At 43.7% G+C, this 12,149-nt stretch overlaps 1 pseudogene across 1 annotated transcript; it reads right to left on the minus strand.

Annotated features, from left to right (window-relative positions):
- Window positions 1-1,174: 1,174 nt before the first annotated feature.
- LOC308565539 (large ribosomal subunit protein P1 pseudogene) lies at window positions 1,175-1,516 on the minus strand (annotated as a pseudogene). The gene has a single exon. The product of its transcript is annotated as a large ribosomal subunit protein P1 pseudogene (transcript).
- Window positions 1,517-12,149: the final 10,633 nt, after the last annotated feature.

Here is a 12,149-nt window from a genome sequence, read left to right on the forward strand (position 1 = left end):
GAGGCGAGTACCGTATTTACCTATACCACCATCTTGACCTGAAGTCCCAGGTGGGTTTTTTAATAAGTAATCCAGGTATATGATTTTTATCTTTGAGAAAAGGAAAATCTCTTTTTATAGAAAGTTTTCACTGGCACCTAGGTTAACAAACTTGGATATTTCCCTTGAATGTCTCCAACTCATATTCTTTAATTTCACGCATAACATTCCAACTTCATCTTGATTCGACTTCATTAGTTTTTCTAAAATGTCACAATTTCTTTCCCAAACTGTTTCAAGGAAAACTCAAGCATTTCCAGGCAATAAGTCGATCATCTGTGTCACTGCAGATGACCATTAGATAAACTTCCCTAATTTATACCACATTTGCTCCCCCAGTCCTGTATGACCTTGAGCATAAAAATAATCTCCAAGTTATTTTCCCCCCAAATAATTACCCACCCCAAATCCCCACCTCCCCAATTTTCTATTAAATAAGAGACAAACTGTCAACACCGAATCAGCCAACTTTTGTTAAAAGCTGGGAAGTCTTTCAAAAGCTTTCAGAGTAAACTGCCCTGTTTAACACGATAAGTAGATAATGGGAAATATTTGCATCTATGTGGCCCCTGTAGATCTCTTTACCAATTCTGGCAACTGGGGACTGCTGGGACACAGGCATCCTTCTCTATCACTGTGGGAGACTCTTTCCTCACCCCATTATTTGAAAAACTAAAGTGATGTGAAAGCTCAGCTCTGGATTCTTTCATTGGTAGGCAGCATGGGGACTAGTAAAGAACACCAGCTTTGAAGTCAGGCAGCCTTGAGCTTGCACACAAATCTTCCTAGCCCTGTAATTGTGGGCACATCACTTACCCAAAGTCTCAGTTTCATTAGCTATAAAATGAGGATAATAATATTTACCTTATAGGCTTATTGTGAGGATTAATGGTACAAGTATAAAAGCATCAACCCAGTCCCTGGCAGTGTAGTAAATGCTCATTAAATGGCAACTCTTTAATTGTAACAACTAAGGAAGCCCCAATTTAAAAAAAAAAGGAAGAAAGAAAGAAAGACAAGTACCTACTCCTTCTGCATGCCAGAACCCAAAGGTGAAACAATAGATGTACCATTTCACCTTGGATTAATGTTTCTTTCAAGAGTTCATCTTTATAGTGAATGTCGCAAAAGAGGTTTAGTCAAAAAGACCAATGCCCATGCTATCATCAGACTCCTCCGATTCTTCATTCTTTGCTTCCACTTTCTTCCCCTTAGCTAGGGCAGTGGTGGTGGAGGGGGCAGGACCTCCTGCTGTGGCAGGTGCACCAGCCCCTACGTTGCAGCTGAAGCTCCTGAAGTTGAGGTTGGCCTGAGCCTTTGCAGCCAGCCCTGGCCAGAAAGGTTTACACCTGCTGCTTTAATGAGGGCATTGCTCTTATCCCTTATGACCGTGCAGGATGAGGGCTGAGTAGATGCAGGTGATCTCCGAGATAGAGGTCACGGTGCAGGTGAGTGGGGGGTGAGTGCTGCTGGGCATGGCGCTAGTTGCAGGGCTAAGTGAGGGCAGAGCACCTTACCAGCAGCTGAGAGGCAGATCACTTATCCTTAAAATGAGGAGATGGAATCAACGATCTCTTACGTTTCCTCCCCTTGTAGCTCCAAAATTCTAAGATCTTATATTCAGGGGGAAATAAACACTGAAGAGCAAATTAAATATATTTTCTTACTAGTTCCACTGGAGGCTCAAGCTTGCTTCACTCCTAAGTCCAGTTCCAAAGCTTATCGGACTATGTCTTTTCAAGAGATCAGGGGTTGGAGGAGAAGGCCTGGGTGTAGAATACCAGTGAACTTCATGGCTGCAAAAACAATCCTTTCTTCAGGGCAATAGAATGAAAGGAAAGGGACTTTTGACCTTTTAAAGATGTGGGTTTTTTTTAATGCAAAATACAAGGTATGCACATAATCTTGTTTTCTGACGATCCTTTAGAAAAATCTGGCATATTAATGACTCCACTTGAACGGACTGAAAATGGGAGCCAGAAGGAAACTTGTGAACAATGACTGAGAAGGGAATTCTAATGAATATTTTGGCACACTATCTCATTTTCTGGCTGCTTCAGGACCCAAGAGCCAGTAGGTCATAATTAAAGCCAATAATGGCAACTCCAGACAGTTATCCAAATATTTTCCTGGTGCTGTCAATTCCTCTGCATTAAATGATTTAACATCATATTTGGGGAGTGTAGAACATACACGCAGAGAGGGAATTAAATGTTGATATGAATTTTGGAACATTTGCTGCAAGTTGCCCCCAAAGATATTGTTTATTACATTCAAAGGAATCATAGAATATTTTCTTTAGTAGATAATTTTAAAGGACTCTTTCTGTGCAAAGAGCTGTGAAGTTTGTCCTTAAGTCCTCAGAACAGGATCACATTTTCTGCAGGAAAGAAATCGTGTTTGGGGTTGAAACCTCGTGTTATGTAAATAAGTGAATTTCTCCTACCTCCACTGCACCTTTCAGGAATATTCTCTTTGATCACCAGGAGCTGCTACAGGTACAGTTATGTAACTTACAAAAGGCCAAAGCTGCTCACTTCTCAGTTAATTCCACGTCCAAAAGGACAACCCACAAATATATGTCTGCAAAATCTGTTTACAGTCTTGGAAACAAGGTCTTCAATTTTGTCTCTCTTTCCCTTTCTCTCCCTCTCTCTTTCTCTCTCTCTCTCTCTACACATATGTATATACACACAAGTTTTGTATCTTTAAAAATAATAACTATGCAAAATCCTCTATTCTCCACCTCACTTCATCCCTACTTAAAAATTAAGCAGCTCAATCTAAAGAGGGTCTGAGAGAGTTTTAAAGCACCTTTTTGGGATGAAATAAACTGGCTAATCACTTCTTTTATATCTATCTATATATAATTTTTTATTTTTTTATATATATTTTTAAATACATCTTTATTGACTTCAGAGAGAGGAAAGGGGAGGGAGAGAGAGAGATAGAAACATCAATGATGAGAGAGTCATTGATCGAGCCCGCAACCCGGGCATGTGCCCTGACCGGGAATTGAACCCCGATCGCCTGGATCCCAGGTTGACACTCAACTGCTGAGCCACGCCCAGCTGGGTTATATAATTTTTTAAAATTCTCACCCAAGGATATGTGTTTATTGATTTTAGAGAGAGAAGAAGGGAGAGGGAGAGAGAGAAACATCAGTGTGAGAGAGAAACAGCGACCAGTTGCCTCCCATATACTCCCCGACTGGGAATCGAACCCAGAACCTGGGTATGTGCCCTGACCAGGAATCGAACCTGTGACTTTTTAAAGTATGGGATGATGCTCCAACCAACTGAGCCACACTGGCCAGGGCCCAGCCACTTTTTAAAGGCAAAACTAGATTGCTCTGCAAAACAATTTAGCAAAAACTTGGGTTCCAAACTCCAGTGCTGCGCTGTGGCAATGGAAACATTCCAGCCACAACTTGAAGTTGGGAGCCAAGCACAATGCTAAGGCAGGGAAGACATTTGAGGCCAAAGCAGACAGTGATCTTGGCACTGCCTGCTCCTGAGTCCAGAGCAGCTGTGGGGTGGTGATGTACCCTGCCGAGGTCTCTAAGTCTCTAAGTGGAGCAGAGTCCAGATTTAAAAAAACCCCTTTCTCTCCCCCGTCTTTCTCTACCCACGCATTTCACCTCAGGTGAAAATGCTGTGAGGTGTATACGCAGTTCTTAGGCATGCTTCCACTTGATCATACTTGGGTTTCTTTGCGGACCTCCCCATTATGAATGAGCAACTCCTTGATATTGGGCAAAAACCCCTCAGACTCACGGCCACGGCCTCTGCCTCTGTGATGGGGGGTCACTCTGTGGCAGTCATTTTCCTGCTTGGCCTGCAGAACCAGGCAGGCCTCTTGCTTGGGGTGTAGGTGAAGTGTGGAGAGGCTTTGGATTCTCTTGTCAAAATGCACGGAGCCCACTCCAGAAATCTATATTTTCTACATTACAAGATGGCAGTATGCCAGTTTCTGGGCCAGTTGGCTGACTCAGAGATGAGATTATTCCATGACACTGTTTTCATTCCAGTCCTAAGGGTAAAAAATGTAAAACTTTGCTGCCACCTGCTGTTTCTTTAGGAATAAATTCTTGAAATGATTCTAAATAGTTACATGTTGGTTTATTTTTAGCACAGTGCCTTGAAGAATTTGGGGGATTTCAGAATATAAGTTTGTATAGTTGAGTACTAGCAGGCCTACCATTTCCTAGGATGGGCTCTTGGCCACATGGGTGGCTTCCTTCTTTCAGGCCATTAAGTCCTGTTGGCCCCACCCTTTGGTATAAGCTTGCAGGTGGGGGAAGGGGCAGGAGAGAAAGACAGACTTCCTGACCTCAGACAACTTTCCAAGGGAGCCCATATAGGGCTTAGATGGGCCTGAGAAGGGGCCTTAGTCATCTTATTGGAGGCACCCAGAGGACAGAGACCTCCTAGCCTTGACTAATTGGTAGCTTAAGGATGCTCCAAATCAGAATGTGGGATTTTCCTCTTTGCAGTCTCCGGGAAGGTCCATTTGTATGTAAATGAGTTGTTTTCCTTTGTCTTTGGAGAATACTGTCAACTAAGATCTTTTTATTGGCAGAGATTAATGAATTTATTAAGTGTGTTTTTGTATAATTCTAAGTGCCTATTCTTCCTCTTTTAAAAAAAAAAAAAGATCTGGGACTTTGTAGATGGACACAGAATGAAGTTTAAGGAAATGACCCTTGATTTTTTGCTATCAAAAAGTTCATAAGGTGGAATGTCTGTGGGTAGAATGACTCACAGGAGCTAGAACGGGATGGGAGGGCCAGAACTAACACCGTATAAGCTTCAAAATATAAGTCTATGACTTATAAATTAAATATAATTCTGGGGGGGGGGGAAATCAAAGAACAAGAAGGTTATAATGTACAAAATTCCTCCTTCCATGTCTCATTCCTTAAACATGACATTGTTAATGTCTTGCACAAGCTCCATCGTGTTTATGCTTCACGTCTTTTCTTGTTTATGTCCCTGCTGTTCTCTTAGAATTTTGTAAAGGCTTTGGACAAGTTCCAGGCGGCCTCAGCTGTGTAAGGAAGAGTCCGAGGAAGAGGCTTGTGTTCTCCTAAGGAAATACCAGTATCTCCCTTGGGAGCTAATGTGATGATGGCAACGAGGGGATGAAGTGGGAGACCTAGGGTCCTAAGTGGGAAGGAAAGCTTAAGAGGACTGGTATGGCCAGTGGTTTCAGCGACCCCTCTCTTCCTGGAGATTCTTTCTTCATATTTTAGGTTTTCTTTTTTTTTTTTTTTTCCCTCCATTCATCTTTATTGAGGTATAATTGACAAATAAAATTGTATGTATTTAAAGTGGTCAATGTGATGATTTGACATACATACATTGCAAAAGGAGGACCACAGTTAATGAACACATCCATCACCTCACAGTTAGCGTTGTGTATGTGTGGGTGTGTAGTGAGAGTGCTTAAGATCTACCCTCTTAGCAAATTTCAAGTATACAGCACAGTTTTATTGACTGTGGTCATCATGCTGTCCATCAGAGTCCCAGAACTGATTCATCTTATAATGGGAAGTTTGTACCCTTTGACCAACAGCTACCATCTTCCCCTCCCCCATTTCCTGGCCACTACCGTTCTACTTTCTGTTTCTATGAGTTCAGTTCTTTTCAGAGTTCACATAGGAGTGAGCTCATACAGTATTATACAGTATTTGTCTTCTGGAGATTCTCTTGGTAGTGCTCAGACCTCGAAGGTTCTGCATTTTTTTTTTCAGGAAGGGAAGCTGCTTCTTAGGAGAATAATGAGGTTGGTTCTTACTTGGGTGCTTGATTTTAGTAACATGGGAGCATCCCATCCCAAGCATCTGTTAATCCCTTGCTCCCTCTAGAAACCCTGTCCCAGCCCAAATGTTAGAGCTAGAGGCCCCAACCTGGTTCTGCACCCTGGGGTGGGGAAGAGAGTTATAGAAATTGCAAAGAGAACTGAAGACAACGATAAAGTAGGGTAGGTGACTGGTAAACTCTTTCCCTCACAAGGCTATCAGCGCTCTATCCTGACAAAGGTTATTTTGCAAAGGTATTTATGAGGTTCCCCGGTGACTAGATGAACAAAGCCATCACTACGTCTGCAAACCTGTCCTCTGAAAACACATGCTCCTCCTGATGGTGTCAGGACATAGTCATTCAAATGTTTTAGATACCAGTTTTTGCCCCTGCTGTTGTGCTTGGTAACTAGGATGATGTCAAGAAAATACAGCAGGGCTTCTATGGGCTTAAAAAGAGCATTTCAAAATATTGCATTAGCCTTTTGTTCCTTCGGTCTGTTTTTCCTAGAACAAATGTGATCTTAGTTGATACAAATTCTGTTTAAAATAGCTCTTCTGGTGAGTCACCTAAAGTGAAGCTGCAGATATGGTTTTGTTTTAGCCATGTCAAGCCTGAAATGTTAGCCAACTTCTAGTAACTACTCATTTAGGGGAGCTGGTGGAATGCTCACACATGTGTTTTGGGAAAGATTCTAAAATGTCCAGAGAGAAAAACATGCCTCAGATGAGCCAGTCAGTATTATGCATCTAAGAATGGGCTGCGAGTAGACGTTTGAAGGTTGCAAGAAGCATTGAGGAATGTCTCTGCAGGCTCAGACGTTCCTCATGACCCAAGACACATGAAGGCCATCATACACCAGCCCCCACCCCAACAGGTGTGGACAGAAACTTGGGGAAATCTCCAAGAGGCCATGCAGATGCTCTGAGGAAGAAATTAAAGCTTTAAACAGCACATTAAGGCATGGTTTTAAAGGTCATTATCTAGTTCACACTTACATCAGACTCTAAATATTGTCAGAAAGGGGATAAGTTTGCCAGGACCACGAACAGTAAAATTGCTCAAAATAGACCTCCGAAATCTATTTTGATGCTCTTGGGCTGGAGGGGTGGGGGTCCTAGCTATAAGGCGGGCTCTGTGCTAAATACTGTGAATTTAGGCCAGTGCAGGCGTGGCAGGCTGTGATGCTCAAACCCGATGCAGCCCCCTGGGAGACTTTGACAGACATGAGAAACTGCAGCTGCTTACAGGAAACGTTATACTCACTGACCCTCAAAGCTTGCAAAAGCCTTTCAAACCTTGTCTTTCCCTCTTCCACCAAACGGAGGTGGGGAGGGAAGGGGAGACTCGCGCTCCTTCTATGAAGTCCCTTGTCAGAGACCAGCTGTCCTAATGCTTCTGAATGTCCTGCCCTTCTCCCTTCCGGTGCTATAGCTTGTTGCCCAGTTAGCACTGAGCAGTAGCTATCAGCTCTGCCCACCGGCTGGCCCCACCCTCTGCTGGCCAAAGCCAGGTCACCTCCTGCCAGGCAGCTGCTGGGTGAAAGTCCAGAACTGTTTTCCTGAACAAACAAGTCAAAGAAAGGCAATTCCCAGCAGTGGATGGGGCTGTGCTCCAGAAGTCTATTTGAAATTCTGTCCCTTGGAACATGGAAGACATTCCCCAGGAAAAGCAATGTTATGGCATTGGGCAAGGTTCCCAGGCTAGCCCACAGCATTGATTTAACTCCAAATGGACTTGGGAGGTAGTGCTCTACAACTCCCCATCATGGGTCGTAGATATGTAGTCTCCTCTTTTGAACTTACAGACGTTTTCTGAGCTAGGCATGGTACCAGCGGATGTGGGGATTCAAAGCTGCCTCAGAGTTGTAGGGTGGGTGGGTTCAGTAGCTCTCGGGCGCCAGTGCAGTGGCTGTGACCTTCCCCACCTACATGCTTTAGGTTGAGGGTGAAGGGATGACTAGTCCAACTTTTCTTTAGTTTGGTTCTTCAAGCATCCTGGTGTTGGGTCCGACAGGCGGGGGTGAGAATCCTGGCTTCTCTCTGAGCTTCAGTTTCTTTTTAGCAAAATTGGGGTCATGTAAACCTAAGAGAGCCTTGGGGCTGTCTCCCCAGCATCTGCTCTCCTTCTCTTTGTAACGCTGACTTTCATTAGGATATTCACAACAGACCACTTCATTCCTGAAGGCTCAGGCCTAGTGTACTTCCATTTCAAGGCCGTTATTATAGCCCAAATGGCTGGTGCTGACCTAGTTCAGGCCAGTGAGCTTACAGAAGCTTACTGATTACTTCAGGAAAAAAAAAAATTCCCGCTACGTAAGAATGAGAGATATGTAAGAATGTAGTCCCAGTAGCAATGGAAGGCCACTCTCAAGACTGTAACAGGGGCCAGACCTAGATGGAAGCTCTCATTGTGGGTGGCAGAGTAGAGAGATAGAACATACAGGGCTCCTTGATAAAATTGCTGAATCCCTAAACCAACCCGTTCTGAAGTCTGTTCTACTTCTATTGTTTAAAGTGTGGGAACCAGTAATCCCCTTCACATTATGCCCTTTTGAGCTGAGCTTTCTATTCTTGCAATGGAAGACATATTAACTGATACATCACAGTGCAGGATATACCATGGATATTTAATGAGATAAAGCATTCACAGTATTTAGCACAGAGCCTGACTTATGGCTAGGACTCCCACCCCTCCAGCCCAAGAGCATTAGTCAGACAGATGGCAGTTTTTCGGCCCTTATCCTGTGTTGGGGCTTGGGCAGCTTGCCTGGACTGAGAGATGGCCCTGCTGGACAGGTTCTGGTTTTAGGATCCTCGCCTTTGGAGGGAGTGGGCCTCGTAAGCCTGGGGTTCCCCTGGGCCCTGGGCAGGTATGTGCATTGAGGAGGGTTGAGGGCAAAGAAGAAAGAAAGGAGAGAACCGTCATTTGCTGGAGCAGTAACAAAGGACTTACCTTTGGGACCAGGGTTAATGTCTTACCTTTTTCTTTCTTCCCTCCTTGCCTTCCTCTCTTCCTTATACTTTTTCACACTCCCGGTTCTCATCAGGCCTGGGGAAGACGGGTCCTTGGTAAGGGAGGGGAGGTAGTTACTGGAAGGGGAAAGGAGAACTTCTATCTACCTCTGATGACTTCTTTGCATTTAAGAGCAGCAGGGGTCTCCACTTTCTAAAGCCTGAACGGTGGCTCTAGACTCCATAGGAACCTGGCAAGGCGGGCCTCGTGGAGCCTTTGTGCGGGGAATGAGAGTCTAGCCAGCGCGGCCTGGTTCAAGCACAAAGGCTTGTGTTGTGACTGTGGTAGCAGAGAGGACTCATGTGGAGTACACGTACTGGCTGTAAGTCAGATTCCTGGTCATTTCATCACCCCCAACGGAGGCCTGAGTCCCTAGAGAGAGGAAGCCACAATAAAAGAATAAGCCCGCATAGCGCTGGCGAAGCTGAAATCTGCCTAAGGAACCTGGTCCATGTGACAGTCCTGCTTTGCATAAGGAGGGTGAGCTCATTTGTTCCACTGCCACATATTGCTGTTGGAGTATGCGAGAACACGGGATGGAGACGGAGTGCAAGAAAACATATCTGCACAAAAACGGGTCAAGGGTGCCATGATCCAACAGTGGAATGGATGCTTAGAAGTGAAAATAGAACTCCAGTGAGATCCAACTGGAACAGGATTGAGCTGCCAGCCTCTTATCGGGACAACAGATTTATGACCGTGGTCAAGAACTGCCCTCCCCTTTGTTTTTATCAGTCACATTCCATTAATGCCTCCTAATGAGTCCGTGGTCAGTAAAAAGCCTAGTTGTTTTTCACGTGAACTGCCGCCAAGCCAGGAATCCCCATGAATTTGCACTGTTGATTTTTTTGAAAATAAATACAGAACTTAAGAATGATCCTTGTTGAATTTCATGCTTTTCAGATTATTCTGCGTATTGCTTCTTTTATCTCTTAGCTCTTACTCTGAACTTCGTGCTTACCTTCTTTATTCACGTCATATGTAACAATGTTGACTAGGGCAGACTGTATGAAGGTTGCCTGGGAAACCCTGCATGGGAAACTTTCTGCTGATAGACACCTAGTTATTTATCAACCATGTGTACATAGCTATGCAGTCAGCGGCAAAACCATGTCACAGTAGTTTTATACGGCTCCCCTTCTGACCTCTTTCATCACTGGATTGCTAGACGGTCTGTCTATTGCATTATGGAAATGAAGTTACACCGCCTTTGGCACTTTGACCCCTAACAGTCTGGCACTTACCCAATACCTTGTATATGGTAGGGGCTCCATCAATATTTGTTGAGTTAAATTGAATTCCCTGAATCATCAGCTTAATAACAAAACATTTTGATTTTTATTTAAAATTAAAAATAAAATAAAATATATCTTTATTGATTTCAGAGAGAGGAAAGGAGAGGGGGAGAGAGAGAGATAGAAACATCAATGATGAGAGAGTCATTGATCGAGCCCACAACCCAGGCATGTGCCCTGACTGGGAATCGAACTCTGGTCGCCTGGATCCTAGGTAGATGCTCAACCGCTGAGCCACGCCCGGCCAGGAAACAATACATTTTTAAAAAGGAAAATGGGGCACGATTAATTGATGAGACACTTGGCTTCTTAGTGCTCTTTATGTTCCTTTCCATTGTTTTAAGTCAAAATATAAAAATGTCACACAATATAGAAAAATAAAATGTAGATTATGATTGACAATAACCATTATGCCAATTATCATGATCAATATCCATTATTGTAATTTTTTTCTTTAAAAAACATAATCATGTGAACCTGCATTTTTCACTTAATTTGTTTTGGCCATCTTTCTATAACTGCGTAGAATTCACTTGTATAGATCTCATTCTTTTCTAAGTGTTTAACAAATTGTCTGTTTAAATTCTTTAGGTTCTGCCCCAGCCCAGTGGCTTGGTTGGTTGGAGCATCATCCTGTGCACCAAAAAGTTTGCAGGTTTGATTCCCAGGCAGGGCACATACCAGTTGGGACAAATATGGGAGGCAACAGATAGATGTTTCTCTCTCACATAGATGTTTCTCTCTTTCTCTCTCTAAATTCAATAAAAAAACCACATCCTCAGGTGAGAATTAAAAAATTCTTTAGGTTCAGACATTACAGCCACTTGTTTTTAAATTATGCAGTTAATCTATTCTTCCTAAAGTATATTGAGCATCTACCATATGCCAGATTTTGGGTCAGAACAGTGAAGAATTAAAAAGAAAAATGGGCAAGGTCCTGACCCTTCAAAGGCTTGGAATTGAATGGAGTCACGAAACTAGCACACTAATAGTGACAGAACAAGGCTCTACGTGTTAAGTAAGGGCTGCTGCAGTGGAGTGTGCCATGTGCTCCGGGGCCTTGGTTCAATGCAAAGGATGGTGATTCTCTTTTTCTGGGGCACTCCTTGAAGCTTGGAGCAACAACCAAAAGATGTTCAGGCAACTGAGGGTCTCATCACAGCCTGAGTTCTTCTGCCACTCTTAGACCTAGGAAAGCTAAAACGATGGGCTCTCTGCCTTCAGACAGCTCCTGCGTGGGCAGTGTGCATACAGGAGGTACTTGCTCTGGGTGAGAGCCCCATGCCTCTCCCTTATGTCTTTGGTTATCAGATCAGTACAGAGTCCTGATCATAGAGACATAGCAGAGAGAAGAAGAGGAAAAACCAAGAAAGCAAAAGCCAGTTGTGGCAAGTGGACTCTCAAGGTGACTTCTGCCTTTGGCATGCCCACCTTTGTATGATCCTCTCTTCATGAGTGTAGATGTGGCCTGTGACTGACTTCCTTCTAACCAACAGAATACAGTAAAGGTGACAGAATGTGTGTGATTACTGATTATGTTGCATATGATCTTAGTGCCAAATTGCTGAGCTGCTTTCTGGCTTTTGAAGAAGCGAATGGCCATGTTGAGAACTCTAAATACCAGAGACCTGGGAGCAGTCTAAGAGCTGAAGGTGGCCACTGGCTGACAGGCACCATGAAACTGAAGCTCTGAGTTCTATAACGGCAAGGAACTGAATTTTGCCCACTGAATTCTGAATGAGCTTGGCGCATATTTTTCCCTAGGCTAGCCCCAGAGAAGAACACAGCCCTGGCTCATACTTGACTGCAGCCTCCTGAGACCCTAAGCAGAGGGTGGAGTTAATTTATGGCTGGACTTGTGAACCCCAGGAACTGTGAAATAATAAATATCTGTTGTATTAAGCAGTTAAATTTGTGGTAATATTGTTAAGCAGCAGTAGATAACTAACATACCACTCTTTGGTCTCTTTTGCCTTCCATAAGAACTGCAGGATAA

Source organism: Miniopterus schreibersii, assembly GCF_964146895.1.
Source record: "Miniopterus schreibersii genome assembly, chromosome: 12".
NCBI lineage: Eukaryota > Metazoa > Chordata > Mammalia > Chiroptera > Miniopteridae > Miniopterus > Miniopterus schreibersii.